The sequence below is a fragment of the Podarcis melisellensis genome, assembly GCF_964234715.1.
Source record: "Podarcis melisellensis genome assembly, chromosome: 6".
NCBI classification, from domain to species: domain Eukaryota; kingdom Metazoa; phylum Chordata; class Lepidosauria; order Squamata; family Lacertidae; genus Podarcis; species Podarcis melisellensis.
In genome coordinates this window covers 21290242-21306555 of record NC_138538.1, presented here as the reverse complement: position 1 = coordinate 21306555, position 16314 = coordinate 21290242, and positions in this window count along the sequence as shown.

Genomic DNA, 16314 nt, shown 5'->3' with positions numbered 1-16314 from the left:
TGGCAGTAGTTGTACAGGCAGGGGTCTTCCCTAGCCCCACCTGGAGATGCTGGGAATCAAACATGGGACCTCTGGCATGTAAAACATGTGCTCTACTGCTGAGTTGCCTGCAGCCCTTCCCCAATGGACTGCAGCTGTCATCCTGTTCTTTACTTAATGTTTGTGAATGTGACGGATCAGCAGACTATTACACCATTTATCCCACTTCCATTATTCAAGTTTTCAAAACATTTCTCCTTGAGGGAGAAAAGAAGGGTGCAGGTTCTCAGCTCACATGGTGAATATGGGAAACAACCCAATCCTTAGAGAATGCTCCTTTCTCTAAAATTGCACACATGCCCGTTGAAATGATCTTACAGTTCAGTCTGCTCCCTAGTGCTCTCCAGCAAACCAGGCCATGAATATCCATCACTGGGTGACCGGTCAGAAATGTGCCCACTTTTGAGCTATTTCCATTTCCTCCTGGCTGCAGCTCAGGAGCTATTTACATTTCACCACTTCCTTAATAGATCCTGTATGGCAAGCAGCTGAAACCTAACACAGAGAAGCAAGGGGCAGCAATGGATCTCCCAGCCCCAGCCTTGATTACAGAGACGTTGACACATAAATGACTTGAGCTGGGCCTTGCCAAGACAGGCAGGCAAAGGGAGGGAATGGCTGTGGGTTGCGACACCTCGCCTTGCCTTTTTTGCCTTTCTCCTAGAGGAGAAAGGACTAAGGAGTAAGCCCTACACAAATCTGGAGTGCAGTACCTAAGGCAGTTGGATGGCACCTTGTACACCTCCTTCCGGCAACTCCTGCAGCCAAGCTGGTGCCAAGCGTATTGCTTTCCTTTCCTTTTTGACCACAACAGTGAGGTCAAGAGGGGGTATGGTCTTGTCGTCTGGGCAGTCCAGGGCCTCCATACACACTGACCAGGCTTGCACTCTGGGAAGATCACTTCGGTGCTGCAAACATAGCAAAAACAACATGGGAGGAAGCAGTTATGAGTCTTTGCAGCCACAGCAGGCGCTGTGATTCTCCACCGGCTTGACTTCATCCCTGGAGGTGCACTCCATTGTCTCCTGAAACAAATGGATGCCAACAACAACAGAAGCTTTGAGGAAACTCATTACAGCAAGGCTTATGATGTCCCTCAATCCAAGCCTATTTACACCTGTGGCCCCAAATGTTTATTTTCAATAAACCTTGCACAACCTACATTGGCAAAGAGGTCACACTACACGATACCATACCACCATACCCTATCTATCTCAGTCTTATCTCGTAGGGCTCTCTTTATGTTCTTAAAGAAAATCTCAGCATGTTGTGTCTGAATCCTATTGTGTGTTCAGACCTAGAGACCTCCCCCCTAAATAAATTCACAATTTTAGTTTGGTTTTTGGCAGAATTTAGGCCACATCTTTATTGATTACAAAAAGTGAGTGGTTGCATAGGCTCTGGGTTTGACTAGTTCCCTGCATCCTTGCAGGTCGCGCTGACCCAGGGCACCAGCATAGATCAGCCAAGGGTGAACACCTGGATAGGAGGAAATCTGGGAACAAACTATGTCCATCACCCAGATGTCCCCCTGGACTCAGGCACAGGCACAACCCCCTCTCAGGGGTTGACCAAACCATTTGAGTTCCTGGATTCCTTTAACAGAATATCCTTCACATAGGGATGGTAAGAGCGTTCTGCCATCCCTATCACCTGAACCAGAGCCTATCCACAACCTTACAAGTTGTGATGATTTGCTACGCGGCAGGCGAAACCCAAATGGCAGCAGCCAATCAGCCAAGTGGGGAAAATTCCTGCCGTGTCCCTGTCCTAATGACAGACGACACACGACGACATAGCAAGGTCAAGCGCAAAAGCCCTAAAAGTAGGGAAAGGTGGGTGGGTGTTCCGAATGCACACGCCGAAAGAGGAAGTTCTGGGTCACCTATGTATAGGTCCCTCGATCCGTTTGGACTGCACCCCATTGGCCAGATTGAACCCAACATCAAGGGACCTACCAATCGGTTGTTGTGGCTGACCAATCTTACCCACCCACCCACAACACAGGAGGTCAGTCTCCAGGTCTCACCGCAACACGTACCCTCCTTTAGGGAGGACATGATTTACGAAGAAAGTGATGGACACACATTGCAGGAAAGTGTAGGCTGGAATGTAATAAGCTAGGGATTTCTTTCTTAAATACCATTTTCTGCAACATGAGTCCTTGCTGGCATCAGCCTTGTTATTTGTTTCACTGTGGTCATTCTTAGGGCCAAGTGATCCAAGTTCCCTCAGCCCACATCCTTCACATAAACATGTGTAGCAGTCTCTAGTGTGCATGGGAAGTGCTGTGTTGAGTAATGGTGCATTTCGAATGCTACCCATAGGTTTGTAAGTGAAGGAAGATGCATGCTAACCGATGTGGAGGTGCAGCTGAAGATGCTCCAAAAACACAGAAGAGCACACATTGGGGCTATTTGGGAAAGCGCTACATGTGCATCTGTGTGGATGCAATCTATGACTTATGGGATGCAATGTGGACGCAATACTTCTGGATGAAGATGAAGATGTTCCAAAGACACATAAGCATACACATTGAGGCTATCTGTGGCAACTATGTAGGCAAATAGCAGGCCTTTTGAAAACCAGACCAACCTGAAGATTCACTTAAAACAGGAGCCGGACAGCATTCCCTTTATTCAGTGCCAACCTGGCTGTTCTTTGCCTTGTCACTCAATTTCTACATCACCATGTTTGCCTGCAATTTATTCCATCCAAAAAATCTTGCCTTGGGCCGAGAGAAATTAATACAAGGAGCCAAGATTCCTCCCTTGGTTCTCTCCCCCCGCCTCCCTCTTCCTTGGTTTTGCTCTTTTATCAAGGCCAGCGAAAATTTGGCACAGTTGAGTATTTTGTTCAGCTCCTTCTTTTCAGGCTTTGAAGTCCTGTAAAGCTTCGCAAGGAGTCTAGGCTTCCACTCACATCTGCTTTCCATGAAGATCTCTGACTGCACTTCATTTGTGCCATTATTTAGAATTTTTCAAGAGAGGGACAGAATAAACGAAGGAGTGACATTTGGGGGAAAGCTCAAAAATGCAAGGAATTACATTGTTGGTAAGAATGAACCGTGGCCCACTGGAGACCTGGAGAAGAATTGCAACATAGGCAGAAACAATCTCTAACGCTAAGCTTCAAGTAGGAAAGAAATATTTGAGAAGAGAGAGAATGCCTAGCTAGATTAAATTATAATGGCATAATATTAATATCTACATAACTCTTCAACGCTGCCTTGCCCACCACAGGAAAGTTGAAAGAAAGATGTTTCATTTTAAAACAACAACACTAGAGGTAGATAACTGCATTTCCCCCATAGATCCCTTGTGACATTTCTGGAAAGGCAATATTCCAATAATTTTAATAACCCTTCCTAGGGGAAAAGGAGAAAAAATATTACCGTAGTTTCCTTAGATAGGCATATTCCATATATTTTTATATTTTCAATCCTTTTATGTCTTTTATCAATTGCTATATTCCTATATGATCTGCCTTCACACAGATCTCATTGTTTATCTTTTCTACTTTATCCGTTCACAAATTTCTTACATTTGCTTTTTCCGTTTTTATTCTGCATTCTTAAAATTTCAATAAAAATGCATTTGCATTTTGTAAAATAATGATCATCGTCAAATGAAGCTTCAGGGAGTCAACTGTCATGTGGATGTTTGGAGGTCATGGAGGAAAGCAGAACGTTGTCAACATGGTAATAGTTCCTGCCACTGAGGAACAACCAAAGTACTTGTTTTGCAAGGAGAAGAGACCTAATCCGGCAATAGAGCCTCGGTTCACGAATGCTATTGCTATCTAATCACACAATAGGTCTTGACCAAAGCCTTCTAGCTGTTGTTCATTGTGACTGCGGGGTAAAAGGTAAAGGGACCCCTGACCATTAGCTCCAGCCATGGCCGACTCTGGGGTTGTGACGCTCATCTCGCTTTATTGGCTGAGGGAGCCGGTGTACAGCTTCCGGGTCATGTGGCCAGCATGACTAAGCTGCTTCTGGCGAACCAGAGCAGCACACAGAAACACCGTTTACCTTCCCGCTGGAGCGGTACTTATTTATCTACTTGCACTTTGACGTGCTTTCGAACTGCTAGGTTGGCAGTAGCAGGGACTGAACAACGGGAGCTCACCCTGTCGCGGGGATTCGAACCATCGACCTTCTGATTGGCAAGTCCTAGGCTCTGCTGTTTAACCCACAGCGCCACCCGCGTCCCGACTGCAGGGTAATGATATACAATTTGCTGGTGTGCATTCTAGTGGGTTTAAATTGGGGCTACACAGAAGTCCAACTGTCAGGGAACTGCCATCAGTACTGGAGGGGGAGCACAAAAGCCAGAGGGATTCCAGAGAGCGTCCAGGGTTCGGGAGGAGCAGCCCATCTTCTGGGGAAGAGAATCAGCGTAGCACCAGTGGAGAAGGGGGGCAGGTGGGGGAAGTGGTGAGGCGGTCCCATGACTCCTTGCCAGGGACCAGCGGGGAGAGTAAGGGTCCTCCGTTGCCCACGCCCTCCCTGCGGAGAAGGCTTTCACGCAGAGAGGGTAGGCGGAGACTAGGCGTCAAAGAGCTTCTTTGCTGGAAGAAGTTTAAGAAACGCCCACTCACGGATTCTGCCAGTGACTGAGTCAGCCACGGGTGAGTGGCTGTCCGGACAGAGGAGGTTCACTTTGGCAGCCCAGCCAGGTGTTTGCACCCAGCCAGGGAGATAGGCATCTGCTTACGCACGAGCAACCCCTAGAACCATTACAGCAACCATGATTATTTTTGTTTGTTTTGCCGAAGATGATGCTTTTGGGGAAGGGGAATAAATATTTCATAGGGGAATAACTATATGTACAAATATGTATTTGATTCAGCCTACCATAAATATATTTCCCTCGTTCTTGTTTTGATCATATTGCTGTGAGTTCATGGGGAGGTGAGACTGTATGATGCCTGATTCCCTTCTAATTCCTGGATCCAGCAAGGGTTAAAAATCTAATGGAACATACCATTGCTGAATTAGCCAGCCAAGGGTCATAATGTCCCTAAGTATGACAAAGAAGTGACTTTCTTACTATATGGCTTTGTTGCTATGTTATGCATTTTTGTGTTTTTATCTTGTAAACCACCCTGTGTTCCTTGAATGTAGGGTTTTATAGAAATGTTTAATAATAATAATAATAATAATAATAATAATAATAATAATAATAAGTGCTTCCAATGAAAATTAGTTAAGTACCTAAAGAAGTGACATTTAGGTGCCTGCTTATTACTCATCTGTTCACCTGAACTTTCTCTGAGTGTGATCCAGCTAAAGTAATGTATTAAGGTGATCTACTGTTTTGCTTTATGAATGTAATTTTATTTTAGGTTGTTCACTGCTATAATATTTTTTGAATGTTGACAGTAACTTTTTCTTCTTTTTGAAAAATAAATAAATCTGTTGGAGGTCTTCTACAGCATTGCTTTGGTATGGAAAATAAATCAGTGCAGTCGCAAACCTCCCCCCTTTTTGTTCACCATTCAATTTGTACTGAATTTCTTTGCCAAAAAACACCCAGTTTCAAACTTTGAGAAAATGTCATGGATCTAGTATAAACAGCCAGTTAAAGATCCCAAACATTTTCTCTTAGCTGAGCCACAGGACTGAGCTACCCATTTCTAGTTTGTAGCTTAACCCCAACAACAAAATTCAACTCTGTAGGGAAATTCAACAGCTATGTTTTTCTTGACAATGGTTCATTTTGCAACTTGGATTTTCTTTTTCTTCTTTCCCTCCCAACTCCCCTCAAATCCGCTTTGCAAAGTTGCTAAATTCTTTCTTAATCTTTCATCTGATGGGATCATAACTGTCCTGATTGTATTCTGTTGATTGACAGACTAGGGATGGATTAAGAGGGGATTACAGACCGGAATGATGAATATGCATTTACTTGGTCAATAACTCTGCAATAAGAATACAGAGTACTATTTTACTCTAACCATGTAATCTAATTAATATGGCTGTTTATATATTGGATATTGCTTTAAGAACTTTTTAATAAAAGGGGTCTTAAGAATAGTGATGCCTTAAATATTACAAACGTAAGATGCCTTTTGGAATCTCCTTTACTATTAATAGCCAAGTAATAAAGCTTTCAGAGAGAGAGAGAGAGAGAGAGAGAGAGAGAGAGAGAGAGAGAGAGAGAGTGCCCACATATACCCTGTACTTGATTCTCTCAATTCTTAAAGATTTTGCAGGCAGCCTTCTGCTTATTTTGTAACACCCCCCCCCAAGTTCAATGTTAGGAAGCGTAGTTCACTGTTGAATAAATCATGCTAAATAATGTTGATTTGCATTGCACACAGTTTATTCTGCTCCCAGGATTTGTGCTATCAAATAGCCTGGAGGTTATGTATTTCTTAACAAGGACTGGGAAGGTGAGGAACAAGGGGAGGGGAAAAGGCAGGAGCGGGACAGAGAGAAACTGATATGGGCTTCTTTAGATGGTGGGTTGCCATGCTCACAGGTGGACACTTTCAGGCCTGAGAGTTGCAGCATGTTAACCTGTTATCAATGGCTGCCAAGAAAGAACATTGGCTGCATAAGTGTTGGCCCCACCCACCTCTGGAACTGGATTATTCACCTGAGTTCCACATCCCATACAGCGCTCTGAACTCAGGACTGAGTTGTGGTCAGAAGACTGGAGGGAGTCAGTAGCTGGTAGCTGGTAGAGAGAAGCAACTGGGGTTGGAAGGGAGATTGGAAGCTTGGACCAGTCAAAATCAAAGAACAATCAAGGTTAGCAGACACACATGGAGTCTGCCACTCTAACCACTGTAGAACGCTGCCTATTGCTGCCCAGCAAATGCCTCATCAGCCACCACGAGGATGGAGCGGAATCATGATTTTCATCAAACAGAAACAATAACAGTGGAAGGGACTTATAGCAAAACCTCCAACCTTTCTCTGATGGAAATAGGGGTGTCCTATTCCATACCCTCTGCATTTATTTGAGTAAAATAGGGACATCCTACCATACCCTCTGGGGATGCGGGTGGCGCTGTGGGTTAAACCACAGAGCCTAGGACTTGCTAATCAGAAGGTTGGCGGTTCAAATCCTCGTGACGGGGTGAGCTCCCGTTGCTCGGTCCCTGCTCCTGCCAACCTAGCAGTTTGAAAGCATGTCAAAGTGCAAGTAGATAAATAGGTACCGCTCCGGCGGGAAGGTAAACGGTGTTTCCGTGCGCTACTCTGGTTCGCCAGAAGAGGCTTAGTCATGCTGGCCTCATGACCTGGAAGCCGTACGCCAGCTCCCTCAGCCAATAAAGCAAGATGAGCGTCACAACCCCAGAGTCGGCCACGATTGGACCTAATGGTCAGGGGTCCCTTTACCTTTACCATACCCTCCAACATTTCTCTGATGAAAATAGAGACTTCCCCTTCAACATTTCTCCAATGAAAATAAAGAATGTCCTATTCCATACCCTCTGACATTTCTCCGAGGGAAATAGGGACAGCATAAGGAACAGAGGGACATCCTAGGATCAAATCAGAAACCAGGATGGCTTCTGTAAATCTGGGACTGTCCCTGGAAAATAGGGACACTTGGGGAGTCTGATAGGCTACGCTGGATGTCACTGTTTTTGAAAGAATTGGTGGCATCTTTAAAATGTGGCAGAAATCTCTGCATCTTGAGTAGTGCTGGACAAGCATGGTTTTATTTCCCAAATGTAGAGGGATTTAGCAAAAAAATGCCAAGCACTCAAATCATTTTAAATCCTGATGCATTGCACCTCCTTGCAGTCCAAACAGGGTTCACATTCAAGCGCTTGTAAAAACTTGAATGCCCTCCAATATCATTTAAATCACTCAGTGAATGTTCGGGTGATTTAAAACTTTTGGAACACTTTCGCCTTTGGCGTGTGAGGGCTCCAAGTTGGCAGGATGTCAAGGCATGTTCTAGCGTGGCAGCCCAGCACATATTGAATCAATTTCGGCATGTAAAAATAATTAACAATGATAAAAACACATTAATAATGTTATAATTATAAATGCCGAGCCAAGGTTGTATGTGTTCAAAAATATATGTGCAGGAGAAATGGCTGCAGAAATCCCAAAATGGTTTGTGAACAGCTTGAATGAAGGGAGGTTTCAGTGGCAAGGGAAGAATATAGAAACCCAAAAGCAAGGAGCAGAGACAGCAGCTATTTATCAGAAGCTTAAATAGTGCAGCAGCTCTTTAGCTTCCAGGGTATGTTGACGCTCCAGAGTAAAAGATTGCAGCTGTTTTAAAGTCCATTCCATTTCAAAACATCAGGGCCAGAAGAAAACGGCATGTATCATTGAAGAACAGAGTTCACGTATTAAGTTATCTGGTAGTTGAAACGTGACAACCACATTCAATGCCTCTGTGGAAAGAGCATTGTCATCTGTAAAGTGTCACAAGGGTGGAAGTAGGAGTGAAATTCAAGGCTGACAAATGACTCCAATGCAGACAATTAAACTCAGCAATTAGGCACCCCAGAGCTTCTCTGTGGACACCTCTTGGCTTGGTGGCTTTAGTCATCGTGGATGTTTACAAAAAACAAGGGCAATGGCCCAATTGGAATGCGGCCATCTTGAAGTGGACTAAATGTTGACGGGTGAGGCCAAAAGCAGATGTGGACATGGCAGAAGTGGGCAGGCTGTGTCCACCTGTCCATCACCTGATGTCATAGGGCACTGGTTGTCGACCAATGTGCCGTGGTACCCTGGGAAGACTTGAGGAACATTCAGGAGAACCTCGGATTGTCTTTCATTAATTTTCAGCCCATTATCTTCCTGTATTATATACCTCTCTTTCTCTACGAGGAACACTCAAGGGGAGCCAGCGGTTTCAACTTTCAGCCTATTATCTTCCTGCACATCCCCCTCTCTCCCTGGCAGCCATTCTTACTTGAGCCCACCCTGAAAAGGGGCTGGGCAAAATGGGAGAATCTCCACTTATGAGAGCCAATGTGGTGTAGTGGTTAAGAGCGGTAGTCTCGTAATCTGGGGAACCGGGTTCGTGTCTCCGCTCCTCCACATGCAGCTGCTGGGTGACCTTGGGCTAGTCACACTTCTTTGAAGTCTCTCAGCCCCACTCACCTCATAGAGTGTTTGTTGTGGGGGAGGAAGGGAAAGGAGAATGTTAGCCGCTTTGAGACTCCTTAAAATGAGTGAAAGGCGGGATATCAAATCCAAACTCTTCTTCTTCTTCTTCTGTAATGGAGCCCCATTGTAAGTGGCTTCCACCGGGGAGCTGCAGAAAGAATGTGGTCAGTCAAGGGAGCCATGAACTAATATAGGTTGAAAACCACTGTCACATGGCATTGAGCCCTGTAATGGTAAAGCCATGGCTCACAAAGGAGTGTGCTCCTGATTGTTCCTTTGCGGCCATGGTTTGAATCTGGTGCTGTCTGAATTTGGCACCTGGTCCTGTTGAGCTGTTTGGCAAGGATCAGATACAATACAGGTGGGCATGGAATGCCCAAAATCATCTCGCAGACTGAATGAGGAGGCTGGGCAGGCCTGATTAGCTCCATGGGCCAGAGGTTTCATCTCCTGACCCAACTCATTACAAGGAACTGGAGCAGGAGGGTTCAGTCCCACTTGACCCTTTGGGGAACATGCTTGGAAAGCAGATTGCCTGCGCTAAGCAAGATTTCACCCTGGCTGAGTTGTACCTGCTGCTGCGAGTGCTACAGCTATGCCTGAGTAGCTGGGAATCCCAAGGGTGGAAAGTGCTATTGCACACAGGGGCTGAATCTAGGGTGGAATCTACACACATATGAAAAACACTCTGGAAATGCTTTTTTAAAAAAAGTTTTGAAAAAATATATTGGATTTGCCGTAGCTCACGATCGCCATCTAGTGTCACATTTGTATATTGCACGTAAAACATTTTATTTGCAGCTGTATAGCTGAGTCCTAGGGTTCCCATAGACACTGGCCACTGTGAAAACAGAACGAGGGACGAGATGGACCTTTGGCCTAATCCAGCAAGGCTCTCCTTCCAGACCCTCCAAGTGTCCTTATTTTGCAGGAACGTCCCTGATTGAGAAAAGCTGTCCCGGTTTCTGATTTGATCCTGGAATGTCCTACATTTCCTTAGGATGTCCCTATTTTCACAAGAGAAATGTTGGAAGATATGGAGTTATCTGACGACAATCCTGTATGCAGAAGTTTTAAAAAATGTTTAATGTTTTATTATGTTTTTATATATGTTGGAAGCTGCCCAGAGTGGCTGGGGTTACCCAGTAAGGTGTGGGGGATATAAATAGTAAAATTATCATTATGGACTGGGCCGTCCCTATTTTCATCGGAGAAATGTTGGAGGGTGTGTCCTTATGTTATCACGCATACCATTGGTCCTGCCTGCATCAGTGAGATGCCACTCTGCCTAACTGTAGTGCCAGCCCTGCTTTTGACTAATTGATTTCAATGGGAGATGGTCATACTTAGTTAGAATCACAGAACTGTAGAGTTGGAAGGGACCCCGTGGGTCACCTAGTCCAACCCCCTGCAATGCAGGAACTGTTTGCCCAAAGTAGGGCTCAAACCCACGACTCTGAGATAGAGAGTCTCATGCTCTACCAACTGAGCTATCTACTGAAATCCACAGGGCCTACAGCTCGGTACACTCAGTTTGTAATCTGGCAGGCACAAGAGACAGGGCCCTTTCCGTGGTGGCTTTCAGGCTGCAGAACTCTCTCCCTTCTCACACATGACCTCTGTGCTATGGATTTCAAAACGGGTCATAGAAAGCCATCTTTTTTCAATCTGCCTTTTCCTAAAGAAGGGCCAAGCTAGCCAAAGTTTTTGCCAGACTGTGCTCATTCACTATTGACTCACAACTTGCCTTCTTTACATGTATGACCGGTGGCGTAGCATGGGTTGTCAGCACCCGGGGCAAGGCAAGTAATTTGCACCCCCTAACCCGTGGATTTGCGCCCCCTAACCCTAACCCCCAGATGTTGCGCCCGGTGCGGCCGGCCCCCCCTGCACCCCCACGCTACGCCACTGTGTATGACACCAACTTTATTGTCTGTGGCGTAGATTTTATGTCCTGCTTATTTTATATATCTGTTTTGTTACTACTACCCACATTTTTATCCTGTTACGTTTCTTTATTGAAATGCTTTCATGTTAGTGTTTTTGTTAACAATTCTTGGTGAACAGTTAGAAACATTAAGTCAAATGTGGTTCTGTCTAGACAGTTGGATCCTAGTGTCTCAACGTGAAATTGATATTTTTTGTGGCAATACTGGAGCAGGGAGTCTAGAAATCTGTGCTCTGGTCCATCAAGGGATACAGACACTGTTCTTCCAGTGTTTCCCAAACTTGGGTCTCCAGCTGTTTTTGGGCTACAACCCCCATCATCCCCCTAGCTAGCAAGACCAGTGGTCAGGGATGATGGGAATTGTAGTTTGAAAACAGTTGGAGATCCATGGCTAGCTGACCATTCTTCTGCTATGAGGTGGTTAGTGGAAGCCTCTTTATACAGGGCTTAGGAACTAAGCTTTATTTACCCACTTCCCTTCTTACTGTGTAGGGCTGGGGAACCTGCAGCCTCCTGAGGTTGTTTGGACCACAGTTCCCATCATCCCTAACCACTGGCCTTGCTGGCTAGGGCTGATGGGAATTGTAGTTCAGTAACTTCTGGAGGGCCACAGGTTCTCCACCTCCACTTGAGTGCCTTCAGAGAGATTCTTGACTACATCCAGTGGTGGGTTTTATTATTTTAGCCTTTTGCACCCCAAGAAAGACTGATACAGATGTGATTATATTTTTCCAGCTTTCTCCAGCTTAGCAACCCCTCGGGGAACTATTTGCATGAGTGGTTTGCTGGAGTTTTATTTTTACAATAAATGTTACACTCTTTATTTCTGTATGTTAATTAAATACTTAAAAAAAAACTTATTACAACACCAACACTGTAGCTGGGGCCAAAGTAAATACACAAACAAGAAGACAATCCAAGCATATCACAGCAGAGAAGTATAGCGCAGGAAAATGGTTTAAAAGCAGAGCCCATGCTGACACAGAGGGGTCTCCATGTTAAGAACCCAGCAATGCAACTACAGAGTCTAGGAAATTATTTCTTTATCACTCTATGTCTAGAAAATGTGCAGGATATATTTTAATATATTGAAAGCTCTGGTGCACTGTATTTAGTTCTCACCTTATTTATGAGCTTGGATTATCTTTCACCGTTTATCATATTGTTATAGATTTTGGAAGGACCCCTTTAAACCTTAGAAATCAGATACATGAACCCAGGTCTCCCCAGCCAAATTCCAACATGCTAACCCTTGACCGCTCATTTGTATCTACCAGCTCACTGTTCTATCACTATCAGCCAATCCTATCAAATTGTATATTATGCTACTCTGGGGTTTGTTTTTTGTATGCATTGAGAACCACTGTGCTTACTGTTATGTACTGAAGTTCTCACCCTGGGCCAGCAGGGGGATACTGTAGATAGTTATGCAAATGAAGGATCGAAAAGTGACGTTCAGTGATTGGATATTTTTAGAAAATGGCAACAGTTACGTTGTTCTGGAGCTCTATATAAGCAGGCTGACTGAGCTCCTCAGTTTAGTTCTGTTCCAGCTAACAAAATAAAGAGCTGCTTTGGAGAAATTGCTGTGTCGTCTGCTATGTCAACCCACAACTTAACACTTACTTAAAAGGAAGAAAAATGTGCTCTGCGGTAGCTCAGAAGCATTTTTCTCTCAGTGGTAGCTTGTGCCCAATGGTACCGGTAGAGCCGGAGGCAAGGAGCCCAACTGTAGGCGGAGCCAGAGCCAATGACAGCTAGAACCATTACCAATGACAGAGGAGGCCAAATAATTCTAGGGCTGGATCTTGATACATGAAAAAAAAAAGTTTCATGAAAACACATTATAAAGCTCATAATGCTAAATCACATTGCCAAAGATCAAACTCTATAGCACTATCTGGTGTCATAGTGTTATAACACATTTAAAACACTGTATTTTGATGAATGTAGCTGAGTCCTAGTTTTCTGCCCATCTTTCTCCCCACCTGGTTCTCCAAGGATAGCCTTGGAACTAAGGATAAAAATATTGACAGTCAGTGGATCTAAGTAGGCAGGCAGGGAGGGGGTAGCCAAGAGCAAACTGAATTTGCTAGGGGCAGTGCTGTTTTCCCAAATGAACCCATCCCATCTGTTTTATTATATGCATCAACACACTCCAGCACTGAGCTATGGCACTAAGATAGGTTCCCAAATTGCACTGGCAAGTTATGGGACTCTGTTTTGGTAAGCTCTGGGTCACGTTTGGCATCTTCAGCCTAGTTTTATGTTGGACTGTGTTGCCTTTAAACCCGATTTTGCACGTCTGTGTGTGTTTAATGGTGCTTTGAATTGTATGTCACATTGAATAATTTAATTGATGGGAAAGTTTTATAAATAAGCAATGCCATAAAATGAAAGCCTGTCTTGCATTAGCAAAATCCGGGGGCAGAGCCAAAAGCCTTGCAAGTTCTGTTCCACTAACAGAAGCTGATAGAAATGATAGACGGCGATTTCACTGTCTCTGATCTGAATCGCTCGTTCCCTGGGATCAATGTTGCAGCAGCTTCTTATTCCAAGTTTCAGCTAAAAATGCCAGCTGACTAAATCGAAATGAGGGACCTCAGGCGTTGCATTGTTGTTTCGCATCTATGAAGCTAGTTGTCTCTCAACATTAGGAGACCCTGCGGTGTGCTTGGTTTGACAAAGATGCTTGCAAAATGTTATTTTATTGCCCACAATATCCGCACTTGGGGCAAAACCAAAGGTCAGCCTGTGAGTTAAAAGGAGTTTTGGTGGTGTTCCATGGAGGAAAGATATTTTTTATGGTTCCAATCTCTCTCTCTCTCTCTCTCTCTCTCTCTCTCTCTCTCTCTCTCTCTCTCTCTCTGAAGGGAAAAAAAACAACCCTACACACCACAGCTGTATCTAGTTTGTCTGATTGCAGAGTTTGGGATTCATTTATATTTACAGCCTTTCTGATCCTCGGGGTTCATGTCAGGTAGCATTGCAGCAAATCTATGAGGTAGGTCACTCCTATTTCCGCTTTACAGGTTGGGAAACCAATGTTGAAAGGGAGTGATTTATTTCCATGGTCGCAGTGGTTTTGCACAACATTTTCTAAGGTCTAGCAGTCTGTGCAGCGTGGGATGTTAAAACAGGGAAAGAAAGAGGAAGCTAGCTTGGGCTTCATTTTGCAGGGAGAACTATATGGGGAGTGTTCACACTCTGGGGAGTGTCCAGAGGAGGGTGACCAGGATGGTAAGCGTCTGGTAATAGGGGAAGGGCTATAGCTCAGTGGTACAACATCTGTTTTGCAAGCAGGAAGTGCCAGATTCAATTCCCAGTATCCCCAACTAGGGTTAGGAAAGACCCCTGCCTGAACCCTTGGAGAGCCCCTGCCAGTCCGTGTTGACAATATTGAGCTAGATGGTCTGACTTAGTACAAGGCAGCTTCCTATGAAAACAAGGTCTGATGTGAAATAGTGGAAAAAGCTGCATATGTTTAGCCTAGAGAAAAGAAGATCAACGGAAGACACGGTAGCTGTTTTCAAATAGCTGGAGGGCTGTTATCACAAAGAAGACAAAACCGACTTGTTCTCTGTTGCTGCAGATGGCAGGATGGGTGGAAATTGCAAGGAAGGAGACTTTTAGGAGATTCCTAAAAGTAAGAGCTGGCCCACAGTGGAACAGATTTCCTCAGGAGGTGGTGGCGGGCTCTTCTATGTGGAAGAAAGGAAGCTGTGGCTGGACGGCCGTCAGGGATGCTTGCTGTCATTGCACGATACCAGTACCAGATGCCATTGGAAGACACCTGATTTCCAAGGTCCCAGCCAATTTTCAAATTCTGTGTTCCGTATTCCAGTGACTTGGTAGCAGGACTTAAGAGCTAGCTGCTCGGATCTCCTGTTGACATGCATCTGGGACAAATGTCTCATTTGCCTAATAGAGGATACCAGAGGCACCAGCTTATGAGGGCAACTCATAAGGTGCATGTATGATGTTGATTTCCCAATGTCACATGTGTGATGTCCAGACATTGGCCAGAGCCAAATGCATTAGCCATGTGGCTTCAAAGGCCAGGGGGTTATACTCTGCCTCCTTTTGACACTGCCACTGGTGGGAGGCTAGTTCAACCCTCCTTCCCCTCCACAGCAGAAGGAGAGGGAGAGAAGCCTCTGTGCTTTTCAGACATGATGGGTGGGTTGGCCCCAACCCCAGAAACATAGGGGCCCTCTAAAAGTGCTTGACCCCGTAGAGCTGAAACCCCTGGATAACACTACCCTTAATCCAACACTGTAGCATTTCAGAGTCACTCAGAATGAAGACACAATTGGTTTTACCCATATTGGGTTGGTCTACTAATCATCAAGGCGTTTATCATAAAGGCTTTAAAAGCAGTTAGATACTGCACAACCATCTGCTGGTTCAATTGCCCTTAAGAATAACAAAAAGCTCAGCTGTTTCATTGGCAGGCAGAAAGGTCAGGTTATTGACCTCTGTTTCAGGGATATCAGTTACTACCCAAAGTCAACATTCCCTACAGGCCACTGCAGTCTCCTTGTCTTCTAAATATAGCAAATTGTGGAGCAAGAAGTCTTCCTTTTACACGCAGGGATACTGTACATCACCTTAAATAAACAGGAGAACCAGCACAATAACAAAGTACCAGCAGGATCTAACAGCATGACAGTGACGACCTCATGTCCGCAGTATGCTGAGTTAGGGTTAGTTTGGTATGAAAATAATATTCAAAACTGTAGCCATTTATTACCTAGTCTAATGTGGTTATTAGTTCTGCACATCGTAAGCCTTTTTTATATATATTTTTTTGGGAAACCTGCGAATTTAAATTATTCAAAAATAATTTTATCTTTTTCCCATATATTACAAGCAAGTTGTTCTGCAAAAATGTAAATAGGAGGTAACATGCACACCCACCAATCCTAGGATTGCAAGATCTGCATTGTTTACAGTGCAGAACTACAATCACAACATCTTATTTTGTTTTATATTAATTTTATTTTCAAATGAAAGCAAAGAACTGGAGCAAAGAAAAAGCGAAAATCCTAAACACCCTGTGGGATAGTGGTCCCATATGAAAACCAACCATCCTTAACAAACATGTTAATGTTTCCCTTTCATAATGGAGCACAAAGCTTTTTAATTCTATTTTTCTTTATTGTTGTGAATGGTCTTTTCTCTGTGCACTCATTATACCATTACAGAATCATAGAGTTGGAAGGGACCCTGA